Source organism: Giraffa tippelskirchi, chromosome 8 (genome assembly GCF_054371585.1).
Source record: "Giraffa tippelskirchi isolate mGirTip1 chromosome 8, T2T-mGirTip1v1.2.pri, whole genome shotgun sequence".
Lineage (NCBI taxonomy): Eukaryota > Metazoa > Chordata > Mammalia > Artiodactyla > Giraffidae > Giraffa > Giraffa tippelskirchi.
In genome coordinates, this window is record NC_137282.1 from 60,630,558 (window position 1) to 60,646,418 (window position 15,861).

At 52.0% G+C, this 15,861-nt stretch overlaps 1 long non-coding RNA gene across 1 annotated transcript; it reads left to right on the forward strand.

The window, feature by feature from the left end:
• The first annotated feature begins 1,312 nt into the window (after positions 1-1,312).
• LOC145517880 (uncharacterized) lies at positions 1,313-14,146 on the forward strand. Its single transcript, XR_014062428.1, has 4 exons — positions 1,313-1,395; positions 1,506-1,625; positions 8,329-8,516; positions 11,606-14,146. It is a non-coding gene; the product is annotated as an uncharacterized LOC145517880 (long non-coding RNA).
• The last annotated feature ends 1,715 nt before the right edge of the window (positions 14,147-15,861 follow it).

Genomic DNA, 15,861 nt, shown 5'->3' on the forward strand with positions numbered 1-15,861 from the left:
TGATCACGTAATTTATCAGTGAACTCAGGACACTTCAGAGATGAGGCGGGTGGAATTACTTACACAGGCAGTGCACGTGTCACCGGCACAGCCCTGGGGTGGGGGTGTCTGGCCCGGTGCTCTCCTGGGTGGGCAGTGATGACGGGGGGCTGGGTCATCAAGGTGGATGTTTTCTGATTTCTGTGCACAGGGCTGCATGTGTGATGAGACACACACACTCAGGCATACACACATGTATGCATACACAGGGACACACACATACACACAGGGACAGACACACGTGCACACACACACATACGGACACACACACACAGGGAAACACACACAGGCACACATACACACACAGGGGGCACACATACACACACCCAGGGACACATACATGTGCACACACACCACACACACAGGGACGGACACACACAGGGACAGACACACATGCAATCACACACAGAGGGACACACTCATACACGTGCGGGCACACACACATATATGTGCGCACACATCAAACACACAGGGACACACACACTGGGACAGACACGCACGCAAACACACACAGAGGGAGACACATACACACGGGGGGGCACACACACACACACACCCAGGGACACACACACATACGTGTGCACACACACCACACACACAGGGACACAGACACACAGGGACAGACACACATGTACACACACACAGAGGCACACACACATACATGTGCGCACACACATATATATGTGCACACACCACACACACAGGGACACACATATATGTGTGCACACATCACACACACAGGGACAGACACACAGGGACAGACACGCTTGCAAACACACACAGAGGGGCACACACATACACACACACACAGGGAAGCACACACAGGCACACATACACACACAGAGGCACCTATACACACACACACAGGGACACATAAAGATAAAGAGGTAGGTATATGGATGATAAATTAAAGAACTGTCTTCTAACTTTTTAACGTTTTCCAAAACAGTTTTTTAAATTCAGCAGTGTTTGTAGAATGTTATCACTGTTTCCACGCAGCTTCTACCTTTCACTCCAGGCTCAGACTCTTTTTGCATCCCTGAAATAAATCTGCCCTGGGCACAGTATGTTGTTCTTAAAGCTCGGGTTGGTTAGATTGCTAATACTTTCTCAGAGTGTGTGTATCCCATTCGTAACGGCATGTGTGTGTGCTGTGCGTGGACATGCTCTGTGCGGGTGTGTGTGTGAGGGCATGGCTGTGTGTGTGTGTGTGTGTGTGTGTGTGTGCGCACGCGTGCGCGTGCGCTGTGTGCCTGTCAGGTGTCTGTGCGTTTGCTCGTGTCCTGGAAGCATCAGCTGTCACCCCCTCCGTGTGCTGAAACAGTCTGGTGTGCTGAGCAGAGCGCGCAGCGTTGGGTGGGTGGCCCCGGGTGTGAAGCCTCTCCCCCGCGGCTCTGACTTATAGCCCACGGGCAGCCTTAGGAACGAGCGGCCCTGTGTTGATTCGGGACTTTTCTGGGATGCAGGTCGGGCAGCGCCTGTTCCCGCGGTTCTGGAGGAGCGGTGTCCACAGAGGTGCTTGGAGGAAGCCGGCGGCCGGCTCCAGGACCCCCAGAGGAGGAGCTCCTGGGGAGGCTCCCGCCCAGGTCAGCGGCAAGCATGCCAGACGTCCCCAAGGGGTCGGGCCACTTCTTTTCTCCTGCAAGACCCATTTACGGCTGTGGGTGGACCCCAGGTGGACAGACCCCTCCCCGTTTACGGATGTGGGTAGACTCCAGGTGGACAGACCCCTCACCGTTTACGGCTGTGGGTGGACCCCAGGTGGACAGACCCCTCCCCGTTTACGGATGTGGGTAGACTCCAGGTGGACAGACCCCTCCCCGTTTACGGCTGTGGGTGGACCCCAGGTGGACAGACCCCTCCCCGTTTACGGCTGTGGGTGGACCCCAGGTGGACAGACCCCTCCCCGTTTACGGATGTGGGTAGACTCCAGGTGGACAGACCCCTCACCGTTTACGGCTGTGGGTGGACCCCAGGTGGACAGACCCCTCCCCGTTTACGGCTGTGGGTGGACCCCAGGTGGACAGACCCCTCCCCGTTTACGGCTGTGGGTGGATCCCAGGTGGACATCAAGCAAAGCCTTTCCTCCCAGCTGCCTTGCAGAGCGTGGTTATTCCTAGGTCTAACCTGTGACCCTACTGAGAGTTTGGCCATCACCCAGGTTATTCCAGTTTAGTCAACGCCCGTTCCATGACCGCTGGTGACCCCTGGAAACCTCCACCCGCTCTGCGCCCATCGTCCTGAGTGGGGGCTGGCTCCCTCCCAGAGCTCCAGCTGTCTCCACCACCCACCCGTGTCTCTGCACCAGCCGTGGGCGCACCCCACTCCATCAGCCTGGTCCTCTTTGAGCAGGACCGGATCTTGAGTGCTCTGAGTTCCTGGCCCAGAGCACCGTGCCCAGCAGTGGGGAAGTACAGCTCTGGGTCCGCCTTTCTGGGGATTCAGAGCAGAGCGGCCAGTGGGGGTGACGCTGACACCTGCAGACCCTCTCGCTTGGGCTGCGCCCCCTGCAGACTTCACCCGCTCTGCTCCCGAGGGTAGGGGCGCGACCAAGCAACCTCCCGTGGCCCCCACACCCCAGATCGCTACGTTCAGGAGCTCGGAAACACACCCTAACTCCAGTACTGCTCTGAGGATCATTCTTATTAACTACAGAGTGGTTATATAAACTAATATACATCAACAATTTATAAACTCCGAAGATCCAGCAGTGCTTTGGGGATGTCAGAAAAAATGCTCTTTACAAGTCGCACTCCACTCTAATTTATAGAGATTCACCCCCCGGGTTACTGGAATTGAATTGGAAAGGAAGAAGAGCGGGTCTAGAACCGCCATTTGCATATTTATTGGCATTTATCAGCGGACGTGATGTTCACCGTCTTTCCTGCCCCACCCCCTCCTCTCCCAAGCTCCTTCGGGATGCTCACCCACCCCCTGCCCTGTGCCAGGCGCTTGACCAGGCCCAAGGTGGACTGGAGCCCGCACCTGCCCCCCCAGGGGTCTGCGTGTCTGGGCAGGAGGCTGGCCATGGGGGTCTGTGTGCTGAGTGCCCCTTTGCTTTCTTCCCTTCTGAGCTGGGACCCTGTCATCTCCTGCCCCATGCTTACCCAGGGGCAGATCAGACAGGGAGTCAACAGGGCTGCCCTCTGCGATTGGGGGGGGCAGCACGAGTCTGGCCAGGCTGGATGCACCTCGGGGGCCTCAGGGCTATGAGTGCCCCTAAGGCCCCAGAGGCCACGGTGGCTGGCCAGCTCTCTGATGCCGCCCCCACGCCCATGTCACAGGTCAGAAAAACCCCGAGGGGCTGCCTTTGCCCCCCTCCTGTAATGCCCAGCTTTGGGCTGGACCTCACTCTGAAGCCGGTTCCTCTGGTCTGATCACGCCTGGGAATGCCTCCTGTGGTCTTGATGGCCGGTGGGTTCAGGGAGCTGGGTGTGGCATGCTTGCTTGTGACCACAAGGGCCCCAGGTCCTCTCTGAGTGGATCCAGAGATGCTTCCCAGACGAGGGTGATGGTGGCCGGGTGCGCAGTGGGTGATGGGGGGCGGGCATCAGGGTGGCGACCAAGTGCCCTTCAGTAGGCGGGCTCAGCGGCGGGCGCTGTGGTCTGGTTGACCCCTTAGGTTGTGGCAGGCACTGGCCAAGACACCTCTGAGGCTCCTCAGGACCCTACAGGGCCCGTGTTCATTGCTGAAGTGGCTGAAAGGCGGTGTCAGAGCGGGATTCCCTCCAGAGCGGGAGCGTCAGGGCTGGAGCCAGGCGGCCGCCCCCCGAGGGCCAGGAGGAAGGAGCCCCCTCTAAGCTGATGCTGTGCATCACGTCTGACCAGGAGGATGCTGGGGACCCCGCGTTGAGGAGGGACGTCAGTGCGGGAGGAGGGGACCCCACGCCTCTGAGCCGCAGCCTCATGTGGTCACGTGTTAAGGGCTCTCGTCCAGAAGAGAAGGCGTCTACACACGTCTGCAAATCATGCAGTGTGGACTGCGGGGGAGCTGTCTCACCCCTCAGCCCCATCATCACACACAAGTCCTCGGTGAGCAGGAGAGAGGACGTCACTGCCCGAGCTCCTGGGGAAGCCTCTTCCTTGTCCTCGGACTCCCAGAGCAAAGAGCACACGGGCTCCTCCAGCGCCCGATTTCTTGTGTCAAGTCGATGTGGCCCATCACTTGGAACACTGCCCGCTGTTATGGACAAACGCTCCTGGGTTGGTCCCTGGGTCAGGAAGATCCCCTGGAGGAGGGCAGTGCTACCCCCTCCAGTATTCTTGCCTGGAGAATCCCACGGACCTTGGGGAGTCTGGTGGGCTACAGTCCATGGGATCCCAAAGAGTCGGACATGCCTGAGTGACTAGTACTGTCGTTGCTTCTTTCTGACACACTAGGCAGACGGGTGAGAGTCTGGGCCGGGTAGCAAGCTGTAGGGGAGAAGGGGCTCACAAATCAGTGAGGCGCCTGTGACTCGGCCCAGATCCAGGCTGGGAAGTTGGGGAGTCACCGGAGACAGCTGAGCCCCGTTCTACTCACTGGTGAGAAGAGAGGTTTGCGTTCAGTTAGTATGAAGGTCCCTTCCAGCTCTAACTTTCCAGGACTCCGGGCGATCTGATAAGGGGTACCCTCTGTGGCTTGGGGACAGGGTCCCGAGATGGAAACAGGTGGGAGCAAAGGAGAAAGGAGGCGGGTTTGGTGAGTTGGAGACTTTTCCTTCAAATACAGAAACAGATTAAAGTTAAAATATATGCACTTTAATCTAATTATAAGGTTCTAATTTGTTCAGCAGGCGGAAGCCCCTTTCACCCTAACAAGCGGCCCGTTTGCTAACGAGGCACCCCCAGCCCGCCAGCCACCACCTCGCTGGTCTCACTTCCCTCCTGCCCAAGTGTTACTCACTCTCCAATTCACTTAAAAAGATTCCCAGCATGAGCAGAGCAGGCTGGGACTTTTCACGGGAAGATGAAGCTGGTTTGGGAGAAAGTTTATTCTGACTTGGGGACGTCCTTGTCCCTGATCACAGTCGGTTTGGAAAGTGTTCCCAGATCGTGGATGAATCAACCACGAAGTTTATTTTTTCTGGTTCTGTTATCAGTGAATCTCTTACTTAATAGTCTAACTCAGCACGTGGGAAAGCGTCAGTGGCAGCGTGGTCTCTGAACCCCAGGAAGGTTTCCCCAGTGCTCTGCAAACCAGCATCCAGGGTTGAAGTCGAGTTGCTTAAACTTCGCATAAAAATTCATCCCTGGATTCACATTGACATTTTTGACCCCTTGGGGCTAGTTCTGGGCGTGGGCAGCAGCTGAACAGAGGAGAATTTGGGATTGCCTCAATGCCGGCTCTGGACACAGCCGCCACCCCCGTAAAAAGCAGGGCTCTTTCAGGGCTGACGGTCTCCACTCAGGGCTCCTTCCCTCAGCCCTCACCGACTGGGCATCGCAGGGGAGCAGCCCATGGCAGGGACCCGCCTTGCTCCTGCTTTTGGTTTCTGGGTGGCTGGCTGCAGAGATGGGCGGCACCTGGCCCTCTGAATCCGAAGTCCTTGCACTGTCTTTACATCAGCGACTTGCCTTGAGGAGAAAGAGGAGGGCTTATTAGCATAAAGAATCTGTAAGGGGAACTCCAGGAGCCAGGCTGAACCTGTGGGCAGAGCCCCAGTGCACCCGTAATCAGTCCCCTGAAGACTTGCTTCTTAAAGAACTTCGAAATGTTTCTCTCGCGAGCCCACACTCAGGAGTCGATGAGCAGAACAAAGCTTGAGAAGTGAGGTGCTGGTCACCTGTGGGCTTCCCACGGGGCACCCGCCCCTCCCGGTAGTCCTGACTCTGCTCGGGTCCCACAAGGAGATGCCTTTGTGACCTGGGCCAGTGTTTCTCCGTCAGCTCAGATGTCATGAGAGCTCCGCGTACAGGTTAGAAGAGAAATAGCTGTACGTGTGGTTATCACACGGTATTTAAATATTTCCTTGTGTTCTCCATCTTAGCATTGCGGGTAAAGTATATTACAAAGTACATTCTTTATGTGAATATGCCTTTTTTTTTGGTAGGAAGAACCAATACAGAGAGATTGTAGTAACAACCATTTTCTGCCGAGTCACTTCTGGCTGGCCCATCTTTCTTTGCTTGATCTGTGCATAGAGCACTGGGTGTCCCCCCAGGGGTGCCTGTTTTCTTAGTATCCTATAGAAACAGGAAAATAGCAGTGCCTTTCCATCTCCTCATTCAGATTTCCTCTCATCTCATGAAGGGTCTTGAACGCATCTGAAAAGCCACCAGGAAAGGCCATGCTCAGATAGCACAGACGTTCACGCTACTCCTGGGAGCCACGCCCACCACTTCACCAAGTGGACCTGCTCTCAAGACAAACGGCTGTGGACACTGTGTCCCAACCAGGAACCAAACTCTGTCGTCAGAAGATAAGCCCTCCCTCATGAAGGATCCATTTCACTTAATCTCCACCGGGTTGGGAAACCTGATTTGAAAAATTTTGCCACTGTTTTCTTTTTGACGGAACTTCCTTTAGTTAATTTTTGTCACATGCAGAATTTGGCTCAGATGGGCTGCACCCAGCCCAGCTGAGTTTTCTTTGGCACTGAGCTCAGCCCATGGTGTTATGATCCTTTGATCTGGCTGGAGATAGTGTAGATGTACCTGGGGAAGCTGAGCTGTGGATGGCAAGCTCTGAGAGCCCTCTTCACCCACCGCTGAAGAGCGCTGGAGGAGAGAACTGAGTCCAAAGAAGAAACCCATTCTCATGGAGAGCTGGAAGGTCCAATGAGATGCTTAGGTAAGGCTCTCTCCAGTTCCCCAACTCCCACCAGTTTGATGAAGTCTTTTGGCTTCCCTTGTGGCTCAGCTAGTAAAGAATTTGCCTGCAATGCAGGAGACCTGGGTTCAATCCCTGGGTTGGGAACATCCCCTGGAGAAGGGAAAGGCTACCCACTCCAGTATTGTGGCCTGGAGAATGCCATGGACTGTATGGTCCATGGGGTCGCAAAGAGTCAGACATGACTGAGCAACTTTCACTCATGGGCTTCCTTCAGGGGAAATTGGTCGGAATTTTGTCTCACTGCTCATGGAAGCAAATAGAAGTCTCCCCGAGGCATCCATCATGCAGCAGAAATGAGGCAAACATTTTCCAATGAAACATAAACTCACTGCAGCATAGATACAGTTCTAGTCTTGACTCACAAAGGGCTTTATGTCAGTTCTTGTTAAAACTGGCCATGAAGGCCTGCGGAGGAAGTGGAGTGAACTCTCCCTGTCGTCGGGATGACCAGACCTGTGACCTAAAATCATGGCATCATCTCGTCAGGCCTCAGGAATGAGGACGTGGAGGTGGATGACCTAAGACACATCCGGCTGCTAAAAACCTTGACATCATCCAGTTCCAGGATATGTTTGCGATCACCCTGCTCACCTTTCTGGAGTTGAGGATGGTGGCCCACACGGGTCCCCTGGAAGCCATTGAGCCCATGAAGGAGGCCGGCATTTTCTCCTGAGTGGCCACCCGCATTTGGAAGACTCGGTGTAGACTCAGGGGAGCATGGGTAGACTGGGGTTGGATCTTCAGGCAGGTTTCGTAGGGTGAAGGGACAGGAACTGCTCAGGGGGTGGGGGTGCTGGTAGGGCAGAGCGACCCCTCCTGGACCCCAGGGGCACAGCCCCTGAGGGCCTTGTACTTCAGGTCTAGAGTTCCTGGGTTTCAGTTGGTGGAGGAGTGTTTCTCAGCTTCAGCTCGATCCACATGTGGCCTTTGTGATCCTTTGTGCGGGGCCACCCTGTGCCCTATGGGATATTCGGCAGCATCCATGGATTTGCCCGGGGCTTCCCTGGTGACTCAGTGGTAAAGAATCTGACTGCAATGTGGGAGACCTGGGTTTGAGCCCTGGATCGAAAACATTACCTGGAGAAGGAAATGGCAACCTACTCCAGTATTTTTGCCTGGAGAATCCCATGGACAGAAGAGCCTGGCGGGCTACAGTGCATGGCGTTGCAGAGTCAGATACAAAGGCTGAAGCAACTGAGCCCGCACAATGATGGATTGGCTCTGCTGAAAGCTAGTAATAGGCCCCCCCAGGGGTGACAACCGGAGAGTCCCCAAACACGTGCCCCAGGGTCCCGAATCACCCTGATGTGAGAATCTCTGTGATAGACTAAAGGTGTCTCCATTTTCTTAAACAATTCATCCACAAGTGGAAAGAAATTAGTCAGTATATACAAAATTATTCTTAAATTATACCCAAAGTATTGACAGTATAAAGATATTAAGCAAGTCTCTTCTCTCCCTGCTCTTATTTCCAGCTCTTACCCAGCCCTCTGAGTGTCTTCTTGCTCATATGATCAGTGCTGGAGATGACTTGCAGGAACTGTGCCAAACTAGCAGAGGTGTGTCAACAGATTCGTCAGGATTAAAAGAGACTAAGAGGATGAAAAGTGTCCAGAAAGAGTCAGCTTGGATGAAGTGCTACTGTTTACAGGACCAAATTAAGGTTTGTGGAAAGGTACTCAGACACGGCCCGAATTTGTGTGAACAGGGGATGACCTACTTCCTCCTGAACACAGGTGGGCACTGCCATTGGACGCACCTGGACGGGCTTCAGTCACAGTGAGCAGAGGCTGTGCTCATGGCCAGAGATGCTGAAGGGTGGAGGGGGAGTTCACCCCAAATGACTGGAGCTGGTATCCTAGGACCCTCAGGTCCTGCAGCGAAGGCATCCTGATCACAGCAGATGGACTCTGAAGTCAAGCTTCAGTATGAATGAGATTACAACATGATATGCAGTATTCTTGCCTGCAGAATCCCACAGACAGAGGAGCCTGGCAGACTACAGTCCATAGCGTCCCAAAGAGCTGGACATGACTGAAGTGACTGAGCGTGCTTGTGTTTATGTGTTAGTGGTTCAGTCATGTCTGACTCTTTGCGACCCCATGGACTGTAGCCTGCCAGGCTCCTCTGCCCATGGAATTCTCCAAGACAAGAATGCTGGAGTGGGTAGCCATGCCCTTCTCCAGGGGATCTTCCCAACCCAGGGGTGGAACCGGGATCTCCTGCATTGCAGGAAGACTGTTAACTGCGTGAGCCACCAGGGGAGCCCAGATGAAAGGGCAGCTCTGCGTCTTACGTCCAGGCTCACAAAGCAGGACCTCACCTCCATTCAAGGAGACAGGGATCCACCAGCTTAGTAGAAGCTGTTCAGAGATGATCCTGCCCGACCTTTGTTTGCACTTGCCATTCGCTCTTCCAGGAAGCACTGAGCTGGCACCTCCTGGGTGCACGGCGCCAGGCTGGGAAGGGCAGGGATAGAAACCTGGGGCACAGCGGGCCCCTTCTAAGGGGCTCCAAGCCAGATCACTCTCTGTCCACATCCCAGGGGGCTCGCCCCTCCCCTGGATGGAGTTGGCCTCTGGCACTGTGACTGGGGGCATGTGGGCAGACCTTCCTCATGCTGATCTTCCTAGGGACCCACTTGGGCTTATTCCCAGGAAAACAGTCTCACTTGAAGTCCCCTTTGGGAAGAGACACCAAATAAACAAAGCCTTAATGAAATGCCCTGGTTAGTAGTTATTGTCTATTTCAGCTGCTATACTAGAAAGAAAGAACTGAGGACACCCTGGACCTTTACATTAACTCCTGGGATCCGCGGTCCCATCCTTAGTGAATAACCCAGGTGTTGCAGGCCTGGTGCCTGGCAGAGGCATCGGCAGGGGCAGAGACCACAGAGGGAGAGGCGAGCTGGGACAAGACGGCTGACCGCACCTCTGGGGTGGGCGTGGGGACATGACTTCTCACTACAACAATCAACAATCAAAAGGACTGGAGGAAAGCGGGCAGAGAACAATTTTTGTCTCCTGGCAAGGATGTAAAATTATCTCACAGGTCTTAGTGACGGAAGGACACAGTGATGGAATCGCATTCCTGAAATTCCACCACGTGGGCCAGGACCGGTGGGTGCTCTGGGTGGGTGCAAGCTGGTCACCTCCGCTTGGGGAGGGGGGTCCCTGATCTGGTGCCCTCTTCCCACGAGCCATGCTCCCTGGAGCCGGGCTCCCTTTGCCCATGCAAGTAAAAAGCAAGCTTCCCATGTGCCCTGGTTGCCTCACTGGATTCTGCCTTTTTGAATTTTTTTGCCCATTGGAATAGTTTTCCTGAGTGAATGGCGGCTCCAGACAGCCATCTATGAAGCTGAGTGAGGTTATTCAGTATAAATGGAATGAACCTGATTTTTTTCTTTTTCTGATCAAAGCAAAACTCTTTTGAAGTTCAGCTGTTTGATAGAAAGTGGCTTTTATAACAAGCTGATATAGGAGTTAATAGGACATAAAGATATTTTATTAAACTGCAAACCATTATTAATATTGCGGTTCTAACTTGAAACAAATATGTGAAATGACACCGGAAATTAATTAGATTATTTCATCATTCTTTTACATTACAAACTTTGATATACTCGCATAGATATATAGGTACATTGATAAAAAGACACAAAGACAAACAGAATTTTAATGAGTGAGGAGCTTTTATCTACTAACACTTTGTGACTTAATTTTTTCTGTTTATTCTGTCTATTGATTCCAGTTGAAACCTGCTGTTTTAATGTTGTTATTGAGATTCTCTCTGGGTTTTCTTCTAATTCTGGCATTGATATTACCTTGATCGGATTTAGTTTATTTGAATTGCCTGTAGGTTTCAGTCTCTAGAGTTTTCCTCTGCTTATAGACATGCAAAGATAAAACCTCTCTTTTTATCTAAAAATCCTTGAGAGACTCTGAAAGATACAGACGTTTGCTGAGAACATTAAAAAGCAAGAGACAACAATCAAAAGGAATGTACTTCTCACCCAGTTTACTGGAGGCTTCGTTTTTTCTACTCCCTGCATTTTCTGACACCCACTGACTTCTAATCTCCCCTTGGCTTTTGCCGACTGTGTTGGAGAAGCGGTTTTGTAAGAGCTTCACAAGTGGCTCAACTTCTGGGACTTTGGCTTGGAAGTGGCTAAATTTTTGCAGGAAAAGGTTATCTGTAAAAATGCGAAATCTTTGGCCAGGATATGCATTTCCTTACTAGAGAAGGCAGCCAACTCTATCTTTTTGAGCCATTGGAAACCACCATTTTTCCATGAGTCAAAGAGGGCCAAATGTAGGCCAGTTCACGTGGTTGAATCTAATACTAATGACTGTCATTCAAAATGGGAAATGGGTAATTGTTCAATCACTTTGAAAAATGAGAGACTGCCCATGTTAATCGATTACAAATAGAAGGGGAGAATTTTTGTCAGAGCATGGACTAAATCCAAGTGGTACCATTGAACCATTTTCTTAATTTAATTACTTCTATGCAAAATATGCTAACCCCCCTGAGAAAGAAACAACGAGAGCCCAGTTAACAGAGCAACATTCCTGGTGCTACTGTATTGATCAGTAGCTCCTTGGTTACGGTGTCTGCTGCTCATCTTAGCTTTTCCCTGGCTCCCACTTGGGGATTTTCTAGCTCCCTCTGTAATTCTTCGGGCTTGACTTATTATTTCAAAAGACTCTGTGTTCTTTTGTGTCCTCTGACTTTTCTCCTTTGTTTTTGCAGCTTTGTCTTGAATAATATTGAGAACCGAAACGTTAATTCGAACTCTTCAAGGTGTGAATGCAGCCACTTGGAGAGGGTGGGGTCATTAATAATCTTTCTGCATTTCTGATACAGTCCATCAGTCAGCTCCTCTTTTCTGCAACTGTTGGGGGCTTTGAAATCCGGCACCCTGCCTGCCTGGAATGTGCTGAAGGAGGTGGGGGGCCTCTTCCCCTGGAAAGGTTACAGGTACAGTGAACAGAGGAGGAGACGGGAAGGGGTCAGGGCCCCCACTGCCCCCTCAGTCCCATCCCGCTCTGTTTACGGGTGACCACTGGGTGCTCATCCCGTCTCCTGTCAGTGACTCATCTCGGCAAGTTCTTCTATAAACCATTTGCTCTCAAGCCAGGGGAGCCTTCCCTGGCGTGGCTTTATCTGTGGTAGGACCTCACTCATCCAGGCAGAGAAAGGGGTGCCCCACATGTATTGCCTTCTCTAGACCAACCCTACCTAGACCTAAGCATCAAAGCATGAACAAGAATGAGCCCGTTGGAGGAAGCACCTCCCACATGTGTTTCCTTAAAAATAGCAGACTCGACACAACTAGAACTCCCTTGAGGAGTCACTCATGGTGGCGTGTCACCTTCACTGTGCCGGCTACGGTCATGGTTGTTTTCCGGACCTTGAGATAGGCCACCTTCTCAGACCCTCGTAATAACCAGTCTGTGTGACCATGCTCTTAGCGTTACTTGGTGGAGTCCCCCCCCCCACCTTGTGGTCTCCAGCAAAAGAACATCAGTGGTCAAAACCGTGTCCACTTGTGCCAGGACAAGCAGAGGAGCCCAGCACAGGTACCCCGTGTAGAATATGCCAAGTCCAGGAGGCCACTCACCTCCATATCTGTTGGTGTGGATCCTGACATACCAGTAATAGGATAACTGTTGAATCATTGAATTATTGTTCATGCAATCATGGTCTATGTCCAAGTCTTCTTAATGTACAGCCATCATCATTGTATCATGCCTTTACTCCTTATGTGTCTCCTGAATTCAGTGCCTGGATGAAGTCTGTTTTGAGTGTTGAAAAGGTGGCCCTTGTTTGTGATTCTCTCCTGGGCGCTGGTCATCTCACTTTGGACCTGGGGTCACTATGTAGTTTGTCAGAGCTGAAAAATGGTGCCCTTTCTGTAGAAAGAATATTCTTGATACAACAGCAGCAGAAGACTGCATATCTGGAGCAATCCAAAAACTGTGATGTCTGAATGTAAAGTCAAGTGCAAGGTCAGATGGAGGGCAGGTTAACCACTGGAGACCATATTAATCCTTAGGAGACCAGGTTACCTGCAGGAGAGTGGATTAATTACTAGAGAGTGGATTAACCGCTGGAGAGCAGGTTAGCAGTGGGCAGAAGCGAGCGTGCAAGGAAGGCAGGTCAAAGGCGTCTGCTTTCTCAGCCTCACATGGGATGGGGCTGTCGGTCCAGCGCTGGGCCAGGGCTCTGACCCGAGGCTGCAGAGAGGACCGGGACGGCACCCAGAGCCGTGCAGACAGTTGGCGGAAGGTGGTGCTCCTGCAGCTGTTGCAGGAGGACCTGGGCTCCCATGAGTCTGAAGTCCTCTCTCCCGCAGCTCTGTGATTCTGGAGCCACGGCTGCCTCTGCCTCTGAGAACCAGCAACGTGGATGGAGGACAGATGACCTTCCTAAGTCTCCAGGCGGCTTCTCAAGGACCAAGCAGACTATGACTTTAGGCATGTGGATTAACGATGCAACGGCAGTTAAAATGTGGTCTCTTTCACTGGCCTTGGCCTTGGCCGTGGTCTTCAGCAGTCAGGCTCAGTGAGGTGGGGGTCCGTGTCTGAAGCCGGAGCTTCACTGAAGGTGGGATGACGCTTCCATCTGTGGGGAGGCTGGATTTCCCATTTCCTCCATCAGACAGAAAATATTTTGTCATCATGTGAAGTCTACCTCGAACAGATGTGTGCTTCTTCTAACCATTTTTGTTGTCTACTGTATCTTAAAATCAGTGCCACATGTTCAAAATGCAATGAAATCAATTTACTTAAAGGTTTGTGTTCTTTGCTACAAATTACTTCTTCTTCAAATACAGCTTGCTGTTTAATAAAACCACTGTGAAAGTGTCATTCAGAATCAGCCTTATAGAAGCATGCATTCCATATGCAATATTTAAAACTGCAGAGTAAACGCAAGGGCCTCCATAATTAATGCAGCCAGCATCATGAATTCCGTGATTCCAAGGACTTCTAAGGTGCTGAATACTGAGCTGCACTCTCCACATGTTTTATAACTCCGTGTCACCTCCCTAAGCAGGAGGTACACTGCACTGTCTGTCTGTCTGTCATCTGCACCCCCCGTGTGGGGCTGCAATCCTGAAAAGCAGCCCCAAGCTACTTACATCCGCCCTGAGGAGGCTGCCCCAACGCCGCCCATACCCGCGGGATATGTGCTACCTGAGCGTGTGGGGGCCGGGGTCCACTTTGCACATGAATACCTATGGAGCAAAGGCCTGGCCTCAGGAATGAGCATGGAAGTTTCCAGACCCTCAAGTGGTGACAGCCAGTAACAGCTGGCTTAGGACTCCATGCAGAGAGTCTGCCTGGTGGTGGGTTGCATGGTCACTGTGAGTCTTGGGCTGGAAAGCAGGCCTGAAGCTTCATGGCTCCGGGGTGACCAGGTGGTGTTTGGAAGCTGGATTGAGGGCCTTGTGTCAGGTGGGGAAGCCAGGATCTGTGCTGGGATCTATCCTGCCTCTTGCAGGAATGGCTGCTGTTGTTCAGTCTCTAAGCTGTGTCCAGCTCCTAACTCCTTACAACCCCATGAACAGCAGCACGCCAGGCCTCCCTGTCCATCACCAACTCCCAGAGTCCACCCAAACCCATGCCCATTGAGTCAGTGGTGCCATCCAACCATCTCATCCTCTGTCATCCCCTTCTCCTCCTGCCCTCTGTCTTTCCCAGCATCAGGGTCTTTTCCAATGAGTCAGCTCTTTGCATCAGCTGGCTAAAGTATTGGAGTTTCAGCTTCAACATCAGTCCTTCCAATGAACACCCAGGACTTATCTCCTTTAGGATGGACTGATTGGATCTCCTTGCAGTCCAAGGGACTCTCAAGAGTCTTCTCCAACACCACAGTTCAAAAGCATCTATTCTTTGGCACTCAGCTTTCTTTATAGCCCAACTCTCACATCCATACATGACCACTGGAAAAACCATAGCCTTGACTAGACGGACCTTTGTTGACAAAGTAATGTCTCAACTTTTTAATATGCTATCTAGGTTGGTCATAACTTTCCTTCCAAGGAGTAAGAGTCTTTTAATTTCATGGCTGCAATCACCATCTGCAGTGAAAAAGAAAGTGTTAGTTTCCAAAATTCTCATTTCAGTCCCACAAGCCACACACAGCTCCGAAGATGGCTGCAGTGAAAGTCTGGTCACTGATAAGTGTTTTAGTCTCTTAGTCGCGTCCAATTCTTTGCGACCCCATGGACTGCAGCCCGCCAGGCTCCTCTGTCCCTGGGATTCTCTAGGCAAGAATACTGGAGTGGGCCGCCATTTCCTCCTCCAGGGGACCGTCCCCTCCCAGGGATGGAACCCAGGTCTCCTGCACTGGCAGGCAGGTTCTTTACCGTCTGAGCCGCCAAGGACGTTCCCACGTCCACGTGAGAATAAAATCAGATGATTTTATTACCGGAAAAATCGTTAAGTGTAGACAGTGCTGGCATTCACTTGGATAAAAGATTTGGAGGATACAGAGACTAATATTCATGAAAATGACATGGAATTCACTTATCTGTCATGAAAGAAGGAGACCCCGGAGCAGCCAGGTGACATTTGTGAAACTCGGCCTGGTGGGTGTGCGTTTCATCAGATGGAAGCAGAGGCCACCACACTGGTGTGATGGGCAGTGGGTTCTCCCCATGGTCAAGGGAAGGCCGCTGATAGTGAGGTCAGAAATGCTAGACACTGAGAAGTCCCGTGCAGTCAGTGGCATCTTACAATGGGGCAAATGAATGAGTAAGGCTTCATGGAGGTTAACGGATTCTCACACTAGGGAGTACTTCCCAGTGTCTGATCGCCCTCGGCAGCCTGTCCCTATGAGAGAGTCTAGTGTGCCTCAGATTAGACGCTCACATTTATACATACTCGGCCAGCTTTTCCCTGCGTGTTTGATGACATCCCAGAGTCCTGCCAAAAGGAGTGGAAGGTGCACATCCAACAGTCACCTTCAAGAAAATCATCACTGTGTCTGTGGCAGCTGTG